The sequence below is a fragment of the Thalassophryne amazonica genome, chromosome 10 (assembly GCF_902500255.1).
Source record: "Thalassophryne amazonica chromosome 10, fThaAma1.1, whole genome shotgun sequence".
In the NCBI taxonomy this organism is placed as follows: Eukaryota; Metazoa; Chordata; class Actinopteri; order Batrachoidiformes; family Batrachoididae; genus Thalassophryne; species Thalassophryne amazonica.
The window spans coordinates 14,060,182-14,085,415 of record NC_047112.1 but is presented as its reverse complement, the minus strand read 5'-3'; the positions used below and the strand labels follow the sequence as shown (position 1 = coordinate 14,085,415).

Genomic DNA, 25,234 nt, shown 5'->3' with positions numbered 1-25,234 from the left:
AGAAAAGTCTCCAGTGACACCAGGAAAAGTAGCAAGATTTGTCGCTAGTCACTTTTGAGAAGATAAGTCAAGAGGGTTTGGAAAGTCACCAGATTTAGCGAGAAAATCGCCAAGTTGGCAGCATTGGTCTCGCTCTCAGAGTGCGGAGTAATACATCAAATGTGAAATTGTAATTCGACGTGGATCTGTGTTTTGAGCGAAAGACCACTTCACCACTAAAGGCGCACATGGTCAGGGCGCGGAGTAATACATCAAATAGTTTGCCACTGTCAATGCGATATTTTACGGTCTGAAATCTCATACGATTAACCAATCAGATTTACAGAACAAATGTAATTGGATTGTTAAAACCTTCTACAAGCTCGAGCTGGGGTTCAGCAAGATGGGTTTGTGTACGTTTTGTGACTTTTAGCATGGCTGACCAACGTGCACAGCACTTCACCCCATAATGACATGAAAAAGTTTTTTTTTTAATTAAAAATAAAAAACTAAGAAATCACATGAACATAATCACACTCTTTGCTCAATACTTTGTTGATGCACATTTGCCAGCAATTACAGCCTCAAGTCTTCTTGAATATGGTGCCACAAGCTTGGTGCACCTATCTTTGGACAGTTTTGCCCATTCCTTTTTGCAGCACCTCTCAAGCTCCATCATGGGGAGCGTTGGTGCATAGCCATTTTCAGATCTCTCGAGATGTTCAATCAGGTTGGACCACTCTGGCTGGACCACTCAAGGACATTCACAGAGTTGTCCTGAAGCCCCCCTTTGATATCTTGGCTGTGTGCTTAGGTTCATTGTCCTGCTGAAAGATGAACTGTCTCCCCAGTCTGAGGTCAAGAGTGCTCTGGAGCAGGTTTTCATCCAGGATGTCTTTGTACATTGCTGCATTCATCTTTCCCTCAATCCTGACTAGTCTCCCAGTTCCTACTGCTGAAAAACATCCACACAGCATGATGCTGCCACCACCATGCTTCACTGTAGAGATGGTGTCTGGTTTCCAAAACATGACACCTGGCATTCACGCCAAAGAGTTCAATCTTTGTCTCATTAGACAAGAGAATTTTGTTTCTCATGGTCTGAGAGTCCTTCAGGTGTCCTTTGTCAAACTCCAGGTGGGCTGCCATATGCCTTTTACTGAGGAGTGACTTCCGTCTGACTACATTACCATTCAGGACTGATTGGTGGATTGCTATTGCTGTAAGGTTCTCCTTTCTCCACACAGGAATGCTGGAGCTCTGACAGAGTGACCATCAGGTTCTTGGTCACCTCCCTGACTAAGGCCCTTCTCCCCCAGTCGCTCAGCTTAGATGGATGGCCAGTTCCAGGAAGAGTTCTGGTGGATCTGAACTTCTTCCATTTACATTCACATTGACATGTAATATATATATATATATATATATATATATATATATATATATATATATATATATATATTAAATCTCTCCTGTATAGACAGTTAAAGTTAAAAGGATTGTTGTTTCAATTTGTATTTCATTTGTGAACAAGTACATTACTAATGCTGGTTTGCGCTAATAGCTAATGTGACCAACGTTTCATCCCTCTGCTGCATTTGCATCTCCTTCAGTTTGTGACACATTGAAAAATGAATCACAGGATGATGAAAAGTAAAAGTGAGTACTGCTGTGCACCAGGAAAATGGAAAAGAAAATGTGCCTGGCTGATAGCTTCGTGTCAACAAAAAGCGGAAATTGCTGCATATCAGATGATTAACGAACTATCCAAATGGAGTAGCTGAAATTAGTCCAAAGAAAGAACAGACAACAGAGACTATCGATTTTCTCAGCAATTTATCACATCGTTAGCACAGAACAATAAAAACAACTTGTCAGAAAGCTGGAAAGCAGACCAAGCCCACGTTCATGAATGCAAAGTAAGCAGTTGGTGTTTGTCAAAAACTCAACAACCACTAAATGACGGCTATAATTCATCAGTATTTATTCCCTTATTTCATTAAAATGGAGGATAATACATGTACGTCATTAGAATCTTGATTTGAAGCTGCACACACAGCTCAAATTTTACTTTCAACACGAAGGAGCAGCGGCTCTACTCTGAGCTCCCCATGGGTGACCAAGCTTCTCACCTTATCTCTAAGGGAGACACCAGCCACCCTTCTAAGGAAGCCCATTTGGGCCACTTTTACACGTAATCTAGTTTCCAATTTTCCAATTTATTTCATTTATATAGTGCCAAATCAAATCAAAGTTGCCTCAAGGCACGTCAGTTCTTTCGGTCATGACCCAACCCTCGTGACTATAGGTGAGAGTAGGAACGAAGATTTACCAGTAGGTTGAGAGCGTCGCCTTTTGGCTCAGCTCCTTTTTCGTCACAACAGTATGGTAGAACGAATGCAATACTTCCCCTGCTGCGCCAGTTCTCAGGCCAATGTCACACTCCATTGTCCCCTCACTTGAACAAGACCCCGAGGTACTAGAACTCTTTCACTTGGGGCAAGACCACATTCCTTACCCTGGAGTAGGCAATCCATCAGTTTCCTGCTGAGAAACATGGCCTCAGATTCTGAGGTGCTGATCCTCATCCCAGCAGCTTCACACTCGGCTGAGAACTGATCCAGTGAGCGTTGGTCACCGGCTGATGAAGCCAACAGGACCACATCATCTGCAAAAAGCAGTGATGAGACGCTGAGCCCACCAAACTGGGAACCCTCCTCCCCCCGACTATGCGTCGATATGCTGGCCATGAATATCACAAGCCCCCACCAGAAACGAGTCCGACGGACTGCCGAACATCCGAACACAGCTCTCACTTTGTGAGTACAGAGATTGGATGGCCCTGAGAAGGGACCCCCTCACTCCATACTCTCACAGCACCTCCTACAGTATCTCCTGGGATATCTGATCATACACCTTCAAGTCCACAAAATGCATTTAGACTGGATGGGCATACTCCCAGGCACCCTCCAGGATCCTTGTGAGATTGAAAAGCTGGTCGGTTGTTCCAAGACCAAATCACAGTTTCACATCAATGGCTAAACTTGTAGATTAGCTGTCTTACCTTAGTCGACTGTTTTCACAGGCATAACAGCCTCGCGCATTATACCTCCATGCGTGACAGTTTTGTTTACTTCCAGGTTGGCTGTTGTCATACACTGTCTAGCCTTTGTTTTGTTAACTGGCTTTATTAACATTTACGGACCCATACGAACTGCAGAACTACGTGCTTAGCACTTAGCCTAGCAGTTTCACTCTTCAGATTCTTTTTCTACACTTTCATCAACCTTTTTGTGCACACATCGCTGCTCAGTGTAACAGCGACGCCTGGTGGCTTGTGTGAGAACTGTCACAAACACATCATGACAGTCGTCTGCTGCAACCGTGGCCAAAAGCAGAGGAAGTTCTCTTTTTGAAGGAATATGAGCGATGTAGGGGTGCTTTTGAGTGTTCCATCAAGTGGTGGTACATGGTACTGTAGGTGCCATTTTTTGAAGTAAGACACTGAAGTTTTATCAATTAAAATAAGATTAGCCTCCTCTGTACCAGGCTAAAAAGTTTAGTCGGGTAACATGAAACTTCAGCCGACTAAGTGCTTTGTGCAACAACTAATGTCAAAAAAATAGTCATCTAATTGAGTTTATTCAACTAAACAAGATTAGGCTGCTTTATGAAACCAAGCCCAGGATGGAACCCGCATTGTTCCTCTTTAATCAGAGGTTCGACTATCGGCCGAACCTTCTGTTCTAGCACCCTGGAGTAGACTTTACAAGGGAGGTTGAGTAGTGTGATGCCCCTGTAATTGGCACACACTCTTTGGAAAAACAAAATCAGTTGAGTTAATCTTTTTTTGCTGCTATTTTCACATCTTAAAAAATTCATACAAGTTCAAAAGTCAGTGCATGACTCAAGAGAGACTGACCGCAGGAGTGTTAACGGGTGATTCTTAGACTACGGGCACTTATTATGTCCTTTGATCATATTGTATGAAAAACAGAAAAAAAGGGAAAATTTCACACTTTTATAGTTATCTTTACAATGAAAGTGTTTTAAGAAATTTGTTCTAGTATTCTGTGATGACGTTTTCACCTTTTTTCAGCATCATTATATGCAAATATTGCTGTTTTGTGCTTGTCCCACACCCAGACTTTTGATCTTCAATGATAAAAATGAATGGTAAAAAAACGTTTTTTTCTAATGTTTTAAAATATCTCTGAATAAAATATCAGTAAAATAATCAAAACATAATTGGGGTATTCAATGTCATACAACTGTTGTGATTTTTTTTTAAACAAAATGTAGTTGTCCCACACTATTGCCGTAATTTCTACCACAACACTGTAATGTCCCTTTAAACAGTTTGTATGAAAGATTGTTTGGGTAGTTTCTATGGAGATAAACAGTGACATCAGAGCACATGTATATAGCACCAAATCACAACAAACAGTTGCCCCAAGGCGCTTTATATTGTAAGGCAATGGTGTGGTGGAAATTACATTTACAAGGCCAATAGTGCCCATAGTTAAAGAATCACCCTAACATTGTGTGGTAAAATCTAAATCAATATGTGTGATAGTGGTCGGCGGTATAATTGATAAACATATCTACATTTACATTCAGTTCACAGCTGGTTAATAGTGGTTCAGAACAGGAAATGCATGCTATGCTAATATGCTAAAAACAGCTGGGTTCTTCTTTTGAGCTTCTGATGTGCTGCACTTTCTGCTTATTGTATGTGGTGCTCCCCCCACTGGTGAACACAAGGTGAGCAGAGGCAGCACAAGTAAAAACCTAAAGGGGAACACTGGTTTTCCATGAAATCTGTATGTGAAGGAAACAATGCCACTTTTTTTCTTCTAATTTATCATAGAAATTAAATATATACATTAATATATACATTAAATAATAATTGTAGTGGATTGCATCATATCACTGAATTAAATAGTTCCATAGCAAAAGTATTATCTACACTGGAAAAATCAACCAGGAATGCATTGTGTCGTCAACATTATTATTAACAGATCAATGCACTTTCCATAGAAGTGACAATTTTTGTGATTTTAGACTGTTTCACTTGCGTTATCTCCAAGTCTGTCATCATGGAGGAGTGTGAAAATTTCAGGAATATGACTCTCCAACCGCGGATAAAAGTCCTCACTAGGGGTGTTCCCAACAGTGGAAAACTATGCTAGGGTCAGAGAGTCTCACCAAGAAAACCACACAGGTTTATTTGATTTTAAAGATGTGTGACTACGAAGAGTCGGGAGAGAACGCAATGGAGGGTGATACACAGTGGATTGCAAAGGAGCTGGAAATATATTGGTTGGTGAACTTTGGTAAACTTATGCAAAAACAAACAGTGCACCCCCCCACCGCCATGGGAGTACTTAAGTACCTACGGTATATACCGTAGGGAGAATTGTATAGACACTTTTCCAGTGTTAAATCTTGCACGCAATCACGTTCTCACTGGGGAAGCCGAGATTTCATTGTCAGTGTAAACAAGCATTTGCGGGTGGTGGAGTGAACAAGCAACTTGTTTGCAACGTTATGGAGGTGACTCATAATCATCTCAACCGCTTAGTCCAATTAAGGGTCGCGTGAGTTCAACCAAAATATGTATTTAGGTGATTAATTAAGATAATCGTGAGTCTTTAATGTGAGTTTTATAAAAAAAAAAAAAAAAAATTAAATGAAAAAGCGTATTGCTGTTAGGGTTCTTAAGAAATGATTCAATCCATCGACATCAGTAGCCTTTTTGCTTAACGATTCCCTTATTGGTCCATCCGAGTGGCCGTTGTTTTTTGGGGTGTTTGTCAGGAAAATTATCATTTCTCAACCGTTTCTGCAGTGTGGCTTGGCTTTAAACCTTGAACCAATGGAGCAGTGCTTGGATCTTCGATCTGCTGCTTCATTGGTTCCTTGTTTTATTTAGCTTTAACTTAATTTTTCCCCGCTAAATTAAATAGAGCATATGTCTGTGAGTAATATTTACCTTTTTTATGTTAAACTGACCTGTTATGGTCTTCTGAAACAGTTGATATATAACTTAAAAATATAACTTAAAAATGGGACTGATGCTAACTCGTTAGCATGTCTATGGTATTTTCAATGTTAAAGTTAGCATTAAGCTGAGCCATTATCAAGCCTCCCTCCCCAGCGTGCACAGGATTCTGGGATACTCTAAAACTGTGAGAATATTGTACATAGATATGCATGGAATCATTTTATGAGGGAGAGACCCACACACAGAAGTTGTCATATCTGTGTCCTTCTCTTCCTTTGTATCTGGTATCAGTTCCTGCACAGCAAAAGATGAGCAAAGTGCATAATCAGTGTTGTTAGTTTTGGAATAAGCCAATGTTTGTTAATTAGGCCATTTCCACAGCACTGGGATCCGTGCTGGTTGCTGTGAATATTGATTATCCCACCTTGTTTCTGCAGTGTTTCTGCAGCACGTGTAACAGTCTGCTGTCATAAGATAACACAGAAGCATTCTGGGAATTCAAAGCATGACTGAGAGCAGTGAGAGAGACCTACAACAAGCTGAGCAGCGGTGTCATTCTGCCTTACACACTAACACACTTTAGGTTTTGTCACAGTAACATTGTCTTTAATCGATTCTATAGAGGCGACACAAACCTTAACCTAAATCTAACCTCGACTCAATCCGAATGTAATTCCAGTCAGGTCCATAAGTATTTGGACACTGAACACTCTTGTCATTTTTTGTCTGTACATCACAGTGTAGTTTAAATAAAATAATCAAGATGTGATTGTAGTCTGGACTATCATAGTTAATTCAAAGACTTGAAAAACAAAAATACTGCAGTAGCCATTGAGGAATTAAAACCATTTGTATACACAGTGTCTCTATTTTCCATTTGTTTGGCGGTATGACAGTGTTATCTGAAATTCAAAACATAACAGCCTATTAATTTCTGTTTGTCTCACTGACAACCACACCTGCTCCGAATCCATCATCAACCAACCAACCAGTATCCACTAACCCACTAGCAGATGGCAGAAACATTGATGGGATGCTACACAGGCAAAATCAAGTTGGTTTATTGATTGATCTGGTGCATCAAAGTTCACCAGGTATGAAAGTGTTTGTCCTCATTGTCCTCATGTCCTCATATACCCTTATTGCTTGGTGAATTCCAAGATAACAGCATTTATGCTTTTGGAGTTATGGGGTCAAGAAAGTGGATGGACCAATTTATCTATCAATTTACTGCATTGCCTCACACCCTATGACTGCTGGGACAGGTTCCAGCCACACCATGATCCTTGACTGGAATAACTGGGTATTGGATTCATTGCATTTTAGAGGGTACTTGGCTTTTCCAAAGTTTAGAAACGTTAGGACAGGGGTGCTCAAGTTCGGTCTTCGAGATCTACCTTCCTGACACTCTTAGTTGTCTCCAGGCTCCAACACACCTGAATGCAATGAAATGCTCATTAAAAGCCTGCTTTCATTAGATTCAGGTGTGTTGGAACAGTGGAGACGACTAAGAGTGTCAGAAAGGTAGATCTCGAGGACCAAACTTGGGCACCCCTGCCTTAGGAGAAGGATATGCTTTATATGTACAGATGGGGAGCGGCCAGCCACGTCTGAGCGCTCACAGCACAGCAAGCTGCCTCCCAGCTGATCAGTGACCAGAGACTCACTGACAGCTGGAAATGACAGTGACATGACAGTGCACAGAACGTGTTGCATTAAAAACACAGAGACCACAGCCAGGACAGGTATATTAATAAGTACTACAATAAATGGCATACACAATTCCATAACAGATAACAGAAAAAAAAAAGATCACATAACACAGAAACAGAGTGCTGTGTGCGCTGAACTGAAAGGGGGCATGGCTGCCAACAGCAGCAGCTGTTGAGATTTCTGTTTCTGGATGTCTCACAGCTGGGGAACACGTACAGTGTTATGACGGATATGGCCTTACAACTGTCCACTGTGATGTGCATGTATCTGCTTGCTGTCCTCACATGGAAATACATAAAAACATATATTGCTGTTGTGATGGGCTGCAGTGAGCGAGCGGACGGTGCGCACATTGACAGGCTGTCCCAGGTGAAAAGGACCATCAGATCATGTGAATATGCACCGGGCGATCTGAATGTCACTTCTGCTTGACAGGACATGCATGTCCTGTGAACGGCGTGCCGCAGGACTACAAGCCAACAGTGCCACAAATATGCCACTTTCAGTCATGTATCTCCAAAAACACGCCACAACAAATGCCATTTTGACAGTTATTACAGCGCTTTTTTCACTGCAACTAAAGACGACAAAACTTCCTCTCCATCTACATTGTCTAATTTGTCTTTAAAAAAAAAAAAAAAAAAATCTCATTGTTGATTTTAGGCATTTTATCCTCATGTTATGAGGCAGCGATGGTAGCGCAGTGGTAAAGTTCCCGTCTGTTAATTAGAGCTTTTGTAAATTGCAGGTTCCTATCCCGCGAGTGTCATTTATTTTTTAATTTAACGTGCGCCACCCACAGGACACACATGTTGGACTGGACACGCATGCAGGGCCGACTGGACATGTTGGGCCAGCAGATGTGGACATAATAAGAGAGCACTGCTTCATTAATGTCATGTCATGACTGTATGTCTGTGACCATGGGTCATCTACAGAGGAACAGACAGTTCATACTTGTATTGTCTGCTCAGTAAAATGCAGTGTTTTTTATGATGTGTGGTTTTATTATTTTTTTCTCCACAGCAGAGGCGCAATGTGGTGCACCACGTTCCAGCTGCTCGCACTGTGTTTGTGCACATGCACGAGTGTCTTTCATGTTATGTGTGAAGGTGCCCTTAACTTGACTCCTGAGTCAATACTGCTCTGGAAACACGTACACTAACAACTTGGCCACCATGCTGCCACAGTACAGATTATATGTACTGGACTAAAAATGCACACACAGAAATGCATAAAGATTCAAAAAATATTATTGAGTGGTGGTGAAAGTTCCAAAATGTCTTTTAATTTACTAAAGCTGAGGCCAAATTGACAACTGTTGGAAGCTTCTCTGTTCCACTCGAGAAGGGGTTTGTTTCCAACTGTATATTCAAAAACGTTGCTGAAATTCCAGCAGTGACATTTTCTTTGTGTGTAATTTGGATCTACTGACCCTTTACAAAGACATTCTCAGTAACCGCTCATGATGCCGACCACCAAATGCTGCGATCAGTGAAGCTCAGAGAAACCATAACGCTGCTGTGCTTCAGTGAATAAATCACACTGTCACACTGCTGGTTTTAGGATGCATCACCTGAGGGTCTCTGGGATATTTGAAATGGTCTGTAAGATGACCCTTTTGAATGGTGCAAATGGATTTCAGCCTGTGTGACATTTGTGAAGGTGCTGTGCTCTTTTAATGAGCATATTGCTGCTCTTAACATTCACAGACCAGACATCAGGATGGTCAGCGTTACCATGCTTGCCAGTGAATAACACTGTGCCTTTGCAGCTAAGACAGACTCATAACTTGCACAGCAGCGTTGAATTTTACTTTGAGTTTCAAGCTAATTGTAATTATAATGCTTGAATTAACCTGGCTATGATCATAGTCTCTTAACCATTTCTCACCTATGCATCCCCACTACATTTACATTGTATTAGTGACTGGTCGATGCACAAAGACTGATCTGCAAACATACTATAGTTTGTCTGTTCACCCACCTCTCCTAAGTACTTTGTTGATTTACAACTCCAATTCCAATGAAGTTGGGACATTGTGTAAAATGTAAATAAAACAGAATACAATGATTTGCAAATCCTCTTCAACCTATATTCAGTTAAATACACCACAAAGACAAGATATTTAATGTTCAGACTGATAGACTTTATTGTTTTTGTGCAAATATTTGCTCATTTTTAAATGGATGCCTGCAACACATTTAAAAAAGTTGGGACAGGGCAACAAAAGACTGGGAAAGTTGATGAATGCTCAAAGAACACCTAATTGGAAATAGGCAAGTGTCATGATTGGGTATAAAAGGAGCATCCCCAAAAGGCTCAGGCATTCACAAGCAAAGATGGGGAGAGGATCACCACTTTGTGAACAACTGCACGAAAATATAGTCCAACAGTTTAAGAACAATGTTTCTCAGTGTTCAATTGCAAGGAATTTAGGTATTCCATCATCTACAGTCCATAATATAATCAGAAGCTTCAAAGAATCTGGAGAACTTTCTACACGTAAGCGGCAAGGCTGAACACTTCAGAACACTTCAGAAAACCATTGTCAGTTAACACAGTTCGTCGCTACATCTACAAGTGCAAGTTAAAACTACCATGCAAAGCGAAAACCATACATCAACAACATCCAGAAATGCCGCCGCCTTCTCTGGGCCCAAGCTCATTTGAAATGGACAGAGGCAATGTGGAAAAGTGTGCTGTCATCTGATGAGTCCACGTTTCAAATTGTTTTTGGAAATCATGGACGTCGTGTACTCTGGACAAAAGAGTAAAAAGACCATCCAGATTGTTACCAGCGCAAAGTTCAAAAGCCAGCATCTGTGATGGTATGGGGGTGTGTTAGTGTCCATGGCATGGGCAACTTACACATCTGTGATGCACCATCAATACTGAAAGGTACAGTTTTGGAGCAACACATACTGCCATCCAAGCACTGTCTTTTTCAGGGACGTCCCTGCTTATTTCAGCAAGACAATGCCAAGCCACATTCTGCACGTGTTACAACAGCGTGGCTTCGTAATAAAAGAGTGCGGGTACTAGACTGGCCTGCCTGCAGTCCAGACCTGTCGCCCATTGAAAATGTGTGGCGTATTATGAAGCGAAAAATCCGACAACGGAGACCCCGGACTGTTGAACAACTGAAGTCATACATCAAGCAAGAATGGGAAAGAATTCCACCTACAAAACTTCAACAATTAGTGTCCTCAGTTCCCAAATGCTTATTGAGTGTTGTAGGTATCCATTTCAAAATGAGCAAATATTTGCACAAAAACAATAAAGTTTATCAGTTTGAACAGTAAATATCTTGTCTTTTTGGTGTATTCAATTGAATATAGGTTGAAGAGGATTTGCAAATCATTGTTTTCTGTTTTTATTTACATTTTACACAATGTCCCAACTTCACTGGAATTGGGGTTGTACATCAAAGAACCTCAAAGGGCTTGTTTTCACAAAGGTCAAGAGCCATCAGGTCAAAGATTGAAATTTTGATGTTCAAGCTGATGTCTACCAAACCTGGAGCACATATGTACATGGCCAATGGAACTGCTGGGGCAAGATCAAATTTACTAAAGGTAAAGCATTGGGGTCAAGGTCGTTGCAGTTAAAGGTAAGAAGTTTTTACACTTGGATTTGCAATGAAGTTGACACATATATGGAAGTGGGTTATGGAATTCCCCAAGAAGATCAATGTTATTTGGACCAAGTCAAAATGTAAGATTTTTGCTCCGATTTGCACCAACTTTCGCATACATGTGGAGGTGGGTTCTCCAACTGCCTAAATGTTCATCATTGGGGTCAAGGTCATGTCTGCCACTTTGTTGGTTGACTCTCCTAGGTTCTTTTACTGATTTTTACCAAACTTAATATTCCAATAAAGGGTGACCCAGAAATTGGCCTGAAAAAATTAATTTAAGCAAAGGTCAAGGAATTTGATTTTCAACACAATTTGGACCAAATGTGGCACACACTTTGGTGGATTCCTGATTTGTATCAGTAAGATCAGCCAGACATCAATCATTTGGGTGAAGGTCAAGGCTACTTAGGTCAAATTTCAGATTGCTGTAGTCTTTACTTTTTTCATGCCCACAGGTGTTATCACCTAGTTAGAATAAAGTACAAGTCAGAATAATGTTTGGTACTTGTCCAAATTTAAGGCCTAGTCCAAATGTGCACCATTATTTTGGAAACATAGCTTTTTCTATGCATTTTGGTCGTTCATCCACATGAAAACTCTCTTTTATGTAACTGAAAATGAAACAAAACTCTGGCCAAACAGAAGATTTTGGAAAACACCAGTTTCAGTGTTTGTGTATAGACAAGGAAAATGGATTTTTTTCCCCCCAAGCTTTTGATTGGCCAACATGGCTATACATTCCCATGTTGACTGCAGATAAAGCATCATGCCTGTCATCATTTGCTGTCTTCTTCTTGAGGTGCTGTTATTTTTCATTGTTAACGACATGGACAATAATATTACTTATTGAAATCCAACTGTTTTAGTGTTGTTCAGTCACTTCTTTTAAAACCGGAAGCCTTGACATTTTATTAGTTCACACTGTTCAAATTATGTCCAGAATTATTTCTTTATTAGTGCTTGCAATTAACTTGGTCCCCCCACCATTATTTTTCTCATTAATATAGTTTAAAATGCTTTGTGTCACTTGTAGACTCACCTGTTTTACCTGAAGTAATCGTAGGGCAATACCCATTTGGCAGTATTGGCTTTGTAATGAAGCTGACTGGCGCTGTAATCCTGTTGTAGCAGGATGCAAGCTCAGTCATTAAGCAGATGATGGTCAAGATAGCAGCACAGAAAGCCGATACTCACTGAAGACTGCTTCTATTTTCTGTTTTACAGGTGAGCAAAGTGCACAAGCAGTTTATTTGTAAGTTATGGTGCTATATTTATATGTTTAGAATGTAGTTAACGTCCAGGAATAAGGCAGCTAACTACTGCTAGCCTCAGCTGCTAACACAGTGTGTGTGGTGCCTGCCGTAGCGGTCGGCTGAGAGCCGTGTGTGAGTGTTAACGGCATCGTGCTACAATGTTAGTAGCCTTATCTTGTACTTTTGTTGTCATGTGAATAAATCATAAGCTCAGAGGTTATGGCAAACAGGAAGCAGCTGCTACAAACGGTTTAAAATCTGCTGCATCTAAATATTGTGTTCAGTAAGTGAGATGTTGAACAACTAATGTGAGCAGTTTAGTAGGTACATCTGTGTTTAACGGTAGAACAGTAATGGTTGCATTATTTGCTTAACGGTGTAACGGTAATAATTACATTATTAGTTACTGTATTATTTGTGGCGCTGTAATCCTGCTGTAGCAGGAAGCAAGCTCAGTCATTAAGCAGAAGACGGTGAAGATAGCAGCACAGAAAGCCGATACTCACTGAAGACTGCTTCTATTTTCTGTTTTACAGTGTGAACCGTACAATAAAGTCACTGGCACCCCAGGTGGGACATCGTCGTCATTGTACGAGTGTAACATAACTTGGTGAACCCAGCCAGGATGCAGCCGTAAGGACAAGGAAGACACGGCCCCTCTATAAGAGACGAACCTAACACGAACCAGCACCAACACAACACAAAGATGGAGCAGCCCCAGGATGAAATCAGTGCGGTGTTGTGGACACTTGAGAAACCACAGCTCATTAAGGTGTGCCAACATCTCAAGTGCAGTGAGCCAGCAGGGGAGGGATTCAGAGGACAGTCCCGTCGGGCCCTGATTCGGCTAGCCGATAGCACTTTGGATGAAATCGAAAAGAGTGAGGAACCTCATGTGTTCTAGCAGTTCATTCATGATCTCCAGTCATTTATACAGTCATTACAAGAGAATGTTACTGATAATCCAAAAACTCAAATTGTGCGTAGTGAAATACAAAGACTGCAACAAGAGTATGTACAGCTTCAGCAGGCTCAGACAGAGGCACGACGTGTTTTAGAGGAGAAGATTGAAGCTTTGGGGTCCCAGCTCAGCAGCATAACATCTGTAACAGAGGGAGAAATCAGTCATCCTCCCCCTCCCACAGCACCAGAAGTGACTTTGAGAAAAGACTTCCGGATCTGGGGTCAGATAGGGGAGGCTGGGCAAAAGGACAAATTATCTTTCACGAGTCTGACCAACCAAATTGAGTCTGGGCTTAAGAAAGGCTACTCAGAGACTGACATCATCAAGGCTGTGATTAAAGCAGTAAGCCCTGGTCTTCACCTCCGAGACCTGCTGGAAGTCAAGCGAGACCTCACACTTCCCATACTAAGAACCATACTTAGAGGACATTATAAAGTGGACTCATCATCCGACTTGCTGCACAGACTCATGAACATATAGCAAGAGCCCAAAGAATCAGCGTGAGACTTTCTGCTCAGGGCAATAGAGCTCAGAGAAAAACTGCTCTGGAAGTCTGGTGATGATGCAAAAGGGAACAGTTCAGCTCAGACTTAATCCACCGCAAGTTCTTGCGCTCACTAGAGACTGGTTTGCTGAGTGAGGCAGTGAAGTTTCAGTTGAAACCTCACCTTAGCAACCCCAAAGTTACAGATGAAGTCCTGATAGAAAAGATAAATGAGGCTGCTAGTCTTGAGCTAGAGCGGCAAAACAAGCTTAGGAGAAACATTACAGTCAAACCACCCAGGGTAAATGAGATGCACACAAGGCAGCCACCCAACAACACTCAGTCACCTCAAAATAGTGGAAGAGATGCAAATGGTGAAACACAGTTGACAGGGGGTGTGGAAGCCACCACAAAGAAAAAACAAGGACAGAGTAAAGGGATAGACTCAGAGACTGTTAAGTTGATTGAGGTTCTCAAGGCTGATGTTCTTGAGGTGAAGAAAATGTTCAATGAGACATTGGAGGCAACAAGTTCCAGGCCTGGTACAACCACCTGGCCATTGTCAGCTGCAAGATGGGTTAAAGAATGTCAAGTATGCAGAGAGGCTGAAGTTGGTGACACATGTAGACACTGTTATCGCTGTGGGCAGGCAGGCCACCTTTCCTGTGGTTGCAGGCAGAACAGGTTCTCTCAGGGAACCGAGAGGGGGCTGCTGAGCTGGGACCCACAGTAGCCCACCCACTCTCCAGGTCCCAAGCAACTTATGTGTCCCTGCAAAACACCCCCCCTTCACTAGGACCCCAAAGTGACCACACAAACACTCTCCTGGACATCTCACAGCCAAGCAGCAGTGAGTCCTGCAGTGACCCACCAAGTGGTTATGTGCCCTCACAACGGCAAACAAAGCTCATCAGTCTCATTGGAAGACGATGCCTGGTCCAGTGCCACTTGGACAACATACCAGCTGAGGCTCTATGGGATACTGGAGCTCAGGCGAGCCTTATCAACAATGATTGGCGCAAACAACACCTCCCACACAGCACTGTCAGGCCCCTTTCTGAGCTTTTGGGGGCAGAACCACTGGTAGCATTAGCTGCTAATGGGAGTGAAATCCCATATGATGGATGGGTTGAAATAGAGTTTTATCTGGACTGTGATGCACGCCCTGGAAAGACAGTCTTAGTTCCAATGTTAGTATCCAGTGACCCCAATGTTGCAGAACAACCCATTATTGGATTCAACGTGATTGAAGAAATAGTGGGCAAATGGGGCAAGCGGCAGCCTAAAACACACAATATTCAGAAAATGAGCAGAATCTTCTCAGTGTCGGTGAAAAAAGCCAAATCAATGTTAAAGACACTACAGACACCAGACCCAAACCACAGTGTGGGGACAGTGCAGACAGGCAAGAGGGGAATACACCTGGCTGCTGAACAGATAACCACCATGTTTGTCCGTGCACATGTTGGAGCCCAGTTTGCAGGAGAGAGCCTGTTGTTTGTTCCCGATGTTCCATCACAGCTGCCGGAGGGTCTGATCATCCAAGAGGGACTGATCACTGTCACAGTGGGAAGATCCATGTACATCCCAGTCCCAGTCGCTAACACCACCAAGCTTGATGTCACCTTAAAACCTCGCACTATTCTGGGACACCTCGAAGAAATAAAGGCAGCATACCCCATCACAGCAGAGTCCCCTGACAAGGCATCAGAGACAGAGACAACTGAACAAAACACCGTGCAGCATGCTGTCCAGCAAAATGAGGTAACTAGCGACCCACAGCACAGCCATAAGCCATCTCAGTAGGATCCTCCTGTGAAATTAAACCATCTCAGTGAGGACCAGCAGCAGGCTGTGAGGCAGCTGTTAAGAGAGGAGTGTCATGCTTTTGCTTATGACAACAATGACGTGGGATGCATTCCCAGCTTGAGCATGCACATCACACTGCATGACACTACACCTGTCCGAAAAACCTACATATCTGTGCCAAAACCCCTGCACCAAGAGGTAAAAGAGTACCTCCAAGACCTCCTGAACCGTGGGTGGATTTCAGAGTCAAGGTCACCCTACTCCTCAACAATCATCTGCGTCCAGAAGAAGTCAGGTGAATTAAGGTTGTGCTGTGATTACAGGGAACTCAACAGAAAGTCTGTGCCAGACAGGCATCTGATTCCCAGGATCCAGGACATGCTCAACTCCCTGCAAGGCAGCTCCTGGTTTTCATTTCTCGACCAGGGCAAAGCATATCACCAGGGTTTCTGGACCCAGAGAGCCGGCCCTTAACAGCCTTCATAACACCTTGGGGCTTGTATCAGTGGAACCGCATACCCTTTGGCCTCAGCTCAGCCCCAGCAGAGTTCCAAAGGAGTATGGAGGACTGCCTGAAGGGTCTTCGTGATGTCATCTGCCAACCATACCTAGATGACAACCTAGTCCACTCACCCTCATTCCACAGCCATGTGGACCACGTCTGTGCTGTCCTGCAGAGATACCAAAAACATGGTGTCAAACTCAGTCCACAGAAATGTGATGTCTTTCAGCAGAAAGTACACTTTCTCGGCCATGTGGTATCAGCAGAGGAGTATACCATGGATCCGGCTGAGATTGCTCCAGTCCAAGCGCTTAAAGACAAACCACCAGCCATAGTAGGGGAGCTGAGCAGAGTCCTTGGCTTCCTCTCCTACTACAGGGCCTACATTCCAGACTTGTCTAAGAGCAAAACTGCTCTATCAGCTGCTGGCCCTGCCTCCAGACAGAACTCCAGCACCGGTGTCAAAAACAAAGGGAAAAGGGGTTAGTATGAAGCACAGGGGCAGACCACCACCCACTACACCCATCAGTTGGATTCAGAGCCACCAACAACCCCCTAACATATGTACTGACAACAGCAAAACTGAATGCAACAGGCCATCATTGGGTGGGTGAATTGGCTGACTTCAACTTCACAATCAGGTACCAACCTGGTAAGAAGAATGCAGACACTGATGGCCTGTCCAGGTTACCCCTTGACATCAACCAGTACATGGCCCAGTGTACAGCAGAGGTAAAGCAGGATGTAATCAGGGCTGCTGTGGAGAGTACAGTGTTACAGAAAAAGGATGCCTTCTGGGACACCACTATAGTCAACCAGAGTGCCAACAGCCTAGTGCAAGACTCCACACCACTGTCTGCTGGAAAGTTGCTCTCCCAAAAGGAAATCAGAACACGTCAAGAGAAAGATTGTGTGATTGGTTGTTTCCTGCACTTCAAAGCCAATGACTATCTGCCAAAAGGTCATGCTCTGAAAGCAGAACCACATGATGTCAAAATCCTGCTGGGACAGTGGAATAGACTGCATGTAAATGATGAGGGAGTCCTCTACAGGAGAGCCAATGGCCGAGACCAGCTTGTGCTCCCCAAAGAACACCATGACACTGTCTTCAGGGAGCTACATAAGGAAATGGGACATCTTGGGGCAGAAAGAACTCTGGGGCTGATAAGAGACAGGTTCTGTTGGCCCAGAATGCAAAGTGATGTGGAGCATTTTGTGATGCATACCTGTGAGTGTCTAAAGCGGAGACGACCAAGCAAGATCACCAGAGCACCACTGACCTCCATTACCACTACTTACCCCTTTGAGCTTGTGTCCATAGACTTTTTACATCTTGAGACCTGCAAACACGGGTATGAGTACATCTTAGTGGTAATGGACCACTTTACACGTTTTGCAGAAGCATATGCAACAAAAAACAAGTCAGCAAAAACTGTGGTGGAAAAAGTCTTCAATCACTTTGCACTCACCTTTGGTTTTCCTGTAAGAATCCATCATGACATGGGGAGAGAGTTCGAGAACCAGATGTTTTCCCAGCTGCAAAAGGTCTGTGGTATGCGTGGATCCCACACGACTCCATACCATCCACAAGGCAACGGCCAAGTGGAGCATTTCAATAGAACGCTCGTGTCCATGCTGAGAACACTAACTGACACTGAAAAGGCAGACTGGAAAAGCTTGCTGGCAAAAGTAGTGCATGCCTACAACTGCACACGGAGCGAAGCTACTGGGTTTTCTCCATACTATCTGCTGTTTGGCCGCACACCACGACTCCCGGTAGACATCCTGTTTAACTTACCATCACAGGAGCAGCAAGTCAGCTATGGAGAATATGTGGCAAAATGGCAGTCACAAATGAAGGAGGCCTATGAAATTGCATCAGCAACAGCTCAGAAAGAAGCATCAAGAGGTAAAAACCATTATGACCAAAAGACCTACGGAGCCCAACTCCATCCTGGAAGCAGAGTCCTGCTCCGCAACCTTACTGAAAGAGGAGGGCCTGGCAAGCTTCGTTCACACTGGGAGGATGCTGTGTATGTGGTGGTGAGTCAAAAGAGCCCTGATATTCCTGTCTTTGAGATCAAACCAGAGAGGGGAGGAAGAAGCCGCACAGTACACAGGAACTTGTTGCTCCCATGTGACAGCCTACCTGTGGAAAAGCCAGGGACAAACAAGCAGGACAAAAGAAAGAGAGGGCTGAGACAAAACAAAGGGAGAGCTCAGCAAGAGACACAACTTCATGAAACAAACATGGAAAGTGAGGATAAAAGTGAACTTGTGTGGAGGTTCTCCCACCAACACAACCTTAAAGGCAGAGATGATGCTCCAACTGAAACTGAGGCCTCTAAACAACATGTGGAAGCACAGCAGACAAGAGATGGTGAGCCACAAATACAGGCTGGTGAAGAAGAGGAGGAACCTGAGCTGCAAACATCACAGGATCTACAGGGGCAACAAAAAGACCAAACATCTGATGAAGAGGAGCAACACCAGCAAGGAGACAGAGACTCTGACACAGATCCAGGGCCATCACTTCTGACACAGCACATCCACCCCCCGAGAGAGCGACGGCGGCCAAGGATGTTGATGTACAACACGCTGGGACAACCGACTGTCAGGCAAGCTGGTATGGACAGCACTGAGGTGGGCGCAGCAACACCCTGCTTCCAGACTCTGTGGAGACCATGGGTGCCCAAAGAAACACAGACAATTTGCTAGAGACTAAAGTAAGAAACTGCTAGCAGGTCAAATACACTAAAATTAGGAATGGAAAATAGTTGGACTGACATTGACAAAAATGGACAACAAAAAACATTAGTCTTTAGTACATACTGTAGTGCCACAGACACTAATTTAGCTGATGATAAGCATGTTATGGTGCTTCAGACTGTAGACACTGGGAGTGTGGTAACAGACTAATGTGGAGTGTTGGCCGATTAGTGAGTCTAGTTACAGTAGGATGAATATGTCTATACGAGGTCTATTAGAAAAGTATCCGACCTTATTATTTTTTCAAAAAACATATGGATTTGAATCACGTGTGATTACATCAGACATGCTTGAACCCTCGTGGGCATGCGAGAGTTTTTTCACGCCTGTCGGTTACGTCATTCGCCTGTGGGCAGGCTTTGAGTGAGGAGTCGTCCACCCGCTCGTCGATTTTTTTCATTGTTTAGGAATGGCTCAGAGACTGTTGCTTTGTTTGATAAAAATTTTTTCAAAACTGTAAGGCACAACTGAGTGGACACCATTCAATAAATTCAGCTGGTTTTCGGTAAAAATTTTAACGGCTGATGAGAGATTTTGGTCTGGTAGTGTCGCTTTAAGGACGGTCCACGGCGCCTGATGGCGATCTGCGCTTCGAGGTGGCAGCGTCTCGCCGTTTCAAGTTGAAAACTTCCACATTTCAGGCTCTGTTGACGCAGTAAGTCGTCAGAGAACAGAGAACTTTCAGAAGAAGTCGGCATGAGGAGTTTATTCGGACATTCCATTGTTAACGGTCATTTTGTAATGAAAGAACGTGCGGGCAGAGTCGCATGTCGGGCTGGACCCGACCGCGGGGGGTCGCGGCAGGAAAAACACCTCCGTTGGAAATCTTAACGGGCAAGTTGGAACATGCCCAAGCTGTTAAACAATTTCTCAGTTACTCACTTGTTGAAAGCCATTAAAAGCCGCCTGAATTGTACAAATGGTTTTCAACACGGAGGTGTTTTTCCTGTCGCGGCGCACACAGATTTGCCGAGTCGTCACGGAAACGACTCGGCGAATTTGCGCGTACGTCTTTCATTAAAAAAATGTCCTTAAACAGTGGAATGTCCGCATAAATTCCTCATGCCGGCCTCTTCTGAATCTTCTCTGTTCTCTCACGATGTCCTGGGTGAATTAAGCCTTAAATTAGGATGTTTTAAGCTCGAAACAGGCCGACGACAGCGCCTGGAAGCGCTGCAGGACGTCCCGCTCCGTGGGAAGTCCTTACACCGACAGAAACACCCCATAATCTCTCATCAGCCGTTAAACTTTTCACAGAAAACCATCTTAATTTCTCGAATAGTGTCCACTCGGATATTCCTCACAGGTCCAGAAAAAATTTTGATAAAGCAACGCGCGCCGTCTCGAGCAGCGTGTGAAACAAAGGAATTCAGCCGAGAGGGCTGGACCACATCTCACTCAAGGCCTGCCCACAGGGAAATGATGTCACCGACACGCGTGAAAAAACTCACGCATGCGCACGAGGGTTCAAGCATGATTGGTGTAATCGCATGTCATTCAAATCCATATAGTTAAAAAAAAAATAAAAGGGTCGGTTTATTATCTAAGAGACCTCGTAAGTCAAAAAAGAAAAAAAAGGTTATCCTTTACGAGAACTAGTTAGTTAGTTGTAGCAGGAAGCAAGCTCAGTCATTAAGCAGAAGACGGTCAAGACAGCAGCACAGAAAGCCGATACTCACTGAAGACTGCTTCTATTTTCTGTTTTACAGTGTGAACCGTATAATAAAGTCACTGGCACCCCAGGTGGGACATCGTCGTCATTGTACGAGTCTAACATTATCTTAAAAAAGCTCACTTTCTGTGAGGTCATAGGTTCATTTCTGTCTTGAATATCATACAAATTATTCACATTTACCTGATTAAAAGGGGGTGACTTTCTGCACTTAAATAATCTGTCCTCTTTGTTCTCCTGCTTACAGCCAATATGTGAAAGAGGCATTGGGATTATGTTGCCACCTGCTGCTTTGGCATGATCTTGATAATGTGTTTTGCATTTTCATGTGGATGGAAATATTTTTAAAACTGAAGGTGGAAAATCTCAATTTTCAGAAATACACATGTAATGTGTGGACTTAGCATAGGTGTCGGGTGCTGAAGTACACACAGTACGTGCCAGCTTTAAAGTACTGTATTTGTTTCTTGAAATGAGTCTCAGAGTAGTTTTTAAGGAAAGTGTAGAAATAAAAGTACAAACCTATGGAAGAAAACAGCAAGCCACAGAATACAAATAGAAATTGAAGTGTGTGTGTGTGTGTGTGTGTGTGCACGTGGAAGGAGAAAAGTGCTTTGTACTGCTTAAAAGAATTTCTATTATTTTGCCCTGTAAATAAAATAAGCCGCTGCCAGGCTGAGTTTAACTTTCTCTTCTTTAGTGACACTGATCTGAGACACGTCAGAGTGGCTGTCCAACACTTTTGCATTGGCCAAGACCTCTAATTATCCACCCACCATCTTCTGCACAACTAGTGGCACAATTAAAACTTTGTCGTCGAATAATCACTTTGCTGGGCACGGAAACTTAATGACTGTGGATGTTAAGGAGCAAATGAAGCCTGCAAAGGAGAATTACTCCTTGGCAACTTGGACACTAATCACAGACCTTGTTTCAGGATGATGATTGACAACGCTGACCGCTGACTGTCAGAATTATACTGCAGTTTACTGGTCGATGGAGCAGTCGTGTTCTGGTGCCAGAAAAGACCAATGCACCAGCACTGCACCTCACCACACCTCATTTTTTAAACAGTGCACCCATGGGAACACAGATGAGCACAATCCTACTTGGAATTTACAGGACGTGGGCACTGGGTGTGAAAACCACAACTGAATCAGATTGCTTACGTTGTACTTTGTGCTGCTTTGCACCGGGTGGAATATACTCTAGCAGAGCAGCTTGGCAAAGTGATGACACCTCCAACTTACTTGTTCTTATGTACAGGTGTTTGAACTGATGACCTTGGAATCTCCAGTTGTTTTTGAAAGGGCTCCAAGAGACATTCTTTAATCTACAATTCCCCTTCTTAGATCGTCAGCAGGTTTCTTGGACTTTTCCATTGTTCTGAATATTGGTCAGCCCAACGTGTTGTCAAACACATCCTTTTTATGCTGGCAAAGCGAAACTACCAGTTGTAGTCAATCGTGATCACTAATGAGGAGTTAATTGGTCTTGGCCAAACCTTTAGCACCACTTACTAAAAGATGTAAGTGAATGTATGTATTTTTAGAGCAGGTAGCTGAGTGGTTAAAGAGCTGGCCTGCCAATATGTACACCTGGTTTAGACTCTCAAAACAAGCGTGTACACTGTCTTAGTCCACTCAGATGTAAATGGGTTCCAGCATCAGCTGGGGAAATAACCTGCATTGGACTGGCATCCCGTCCTGGGGTAGTTGACTGTCATCCGCTTGATGCTACATAATCCAGAGGTAAGCAACAGCACCAACAGACCTCAGCTGTTATGGTTAGAACCACATAGGGATTGGACCCCGGGATGCAAGCAGCCAGGACACTAAAGGTTAAGTGCAAAAAAACAAGTGCTTTAATAATCTTAGGTGGCAGTGAAAACAACCGTGGCCAAATAATCCCATGACAAAAATCCAAAAACATTACAAAGACTAGGTGACAATCAAATGGAATAACCAAAAACAACTCTAAAAAAAAAACCAACAAAAAAAAACAACAACAACAAAAAACTAGAAGCACTCGGAGAGCGCCAACCTCCGCCAAGGCCTTAGGGTCACTGATGTCACATTGAATACCCTTTGGCAAAGAGACTTATTCCACGTTGTTTCATGCATCTGCCGTCATGTTTCAGATTCAGTGGTTAACCCTCTGGGGTCTGAGGGCATTTTTTGGACAGGTCATTCGCCTGGCATAAATATTTTTATTATTGCTGTTAACAGCTCTCCTTGCTTCCCACAATCAAGTTTTATTTCTCTTTTTTTTTCAGGACAACCTGCACTTTCAAAATATATATGCTATAGTTGTGTTTTATAAGTGTAATAAAGGTTTACAATCAGAAATAAGGAAGGAAAAAGTAAAGCGGAAATAATTTTCCACACACATTTATTCAAAACACACAGCAAACTATAATAAACTAGTAACGCATCACTCCTAAAAACAATCTTTGGTGTGTCACGTGAGGTGAATCTGCCCGACAATTGGATTTTGGAAAACCATGTGACGGTGAACCAACTCCGATTGGACACTCACATTGCTCACGTCATCACACAGGTTCTATGAGAAGTACAAAGATGGTGGACGGTGGCTCGAAAGTCCGCGGAGTTAACTTTTTAGCAAAAAAAGCAAATTTCTATCTCATGTCATTAAAAAGTTATTTATAAGTTAGTAAAGCTTGGTCTCAATCGTCGTATACGACGGCGTCGGCGTCTGAAGAACTAAGGGTTAAACCCTTAGTTCTTCAGCAAATGTGTATATAAAGAGAATTAAACTGCATGAACTACACAAGTTTTTTATTTTCTAATAACAAGTTTATTCAATGAGGAGAAACAAATGCTAAATTATTGTTGTGTCGTAACTTCATTTTTGTTCAGCCTTTGTGACCCGTCTTAATGAAGTTAGATGCAAAAATGTTGAAATTGGCCCTATCCTGCAATGATAAAGAATCCTTAAAAAAAGACCGGATCCGGATCGTGTTCTGGATCATTACCAGAATTTAATGAGTTCTAAGTTAGGCCAAGATTCACCCCTAATTAAAATTTAATTGAAATCAGTTGAGGATTTTTTTGAGTAATCCTGCTAACAAACCAACCAACCAACCAACAACCAAACAAATGGACGCGACCGAAAGCATAACCTCCTTGGCGGATGTAAAAATGGTGAGACATACACTTACGAACAAGTGCAGGCATAAAGGGCATGAGAACTGGACCAGAAGCGAAGCAAACACGTGACAGAAAACTCAGGGAAGATAATCGACTGGCAACTAACAAAAGCAAAGGTGCGGCTTAAATATAAACTGAATAAATAGGTGTAAGCAATTGGGGGAAGGATGAACACAAACTAACACTGACATCAGAGGATAAATAAAGCAAAGATCACAAATTCCAGGGGAAGTGACAAAATAAACAAATGATCAGAGTGCAAACAAACCTATGTCAGTGAGGAAAATGCCAGAGTAACATGAGAACTGAACAAGGAGAAGTAGAACTATAACTAACACCAACACATAAATGATAGACAAGACCCGACCCCGGAACAGATGTACAAAGAACATATGGTAAAACAAACAATAACGGAGCACACTCCGAACAAGCACCGTCATGAGGGGTAGGGCCCCTGTCACAGATGAAGTGTCAGACGCCGTGCACAGCTGACCTGTGAAACCATGAGAGCTGTATGCGGCAGAGCGAGAGTAGGTCGAGACCAAGAGACACACTTAGAATCGCACCCATAACCCACACACACATGCATGCATGGGAGACTGGGAGACACTCAGATGATAACAGGCAAAGACAGAAATGCAGGAGACACCAACACCAGGAGCACACGCATACACTTACAACACTTACACAGACCCAGACTCAAGACGCCGTACAAACAGGTGATTGGACGCACATGCTCACAGACCATGGGGAGACAGGACAGGACAAGTGACCATCAGCAAAAAAGACACAGGGACAACTCAAAAACCCGGCCACAGATCAAACCCCAACACCCAGTGCCTATGACTTCTTCATATGTATATATTTGAGCCTATATGGATTAGAAAAGATCCAAAATACAATTTTAATTGTATTTTTAAAGTCATTAACAGATTCTGTGGAGACTTTCAAGTCCAGACTTAAGATGCACTTATTTTCCCTTTCATATGGCTAGCATACTGACATGTTAATTCATTTCATTAGGAAGCGGTGAAGGCCACGGCCTCAACTTTATCTAAATTCTCAGTCTTTTAGTGAAGCTTAGGGCTAGGGGCCGGCTATCACCTTAGTATTTCTTTTGTTTTTCTTGTTATTAATGCTGACAAATTATACTGTATTTGTTGTCTTTCTGATGCCTGATTCTGTTTTTTTCTCTCTCTCTGTTTCAGGCTCTATCCCGGGATGGGTGTACTGTCTGCTTTCAAAACCCTCCTGTCCTATGCACCGGCAAAATTT

General features: G+C 43.0%; 1 long non-coding RNA gene across 1 annotated transcript; it reads left to right on the top strand.

The window, feature by feature from the left end:
* Positions 1–22,646, top strand: LOC117519470. Its single transcript, XR_004563292.1, has 3 exons — positions 1–126; positions 17,539–17,546; positions 22,636–22,646. It is a non-coding gene; the product is annotated as an uncharacterized LOC117519470 (long non-coding RNA).
* Positions 22,647–25,234: the final 2,588 nt, after the last annotated feature.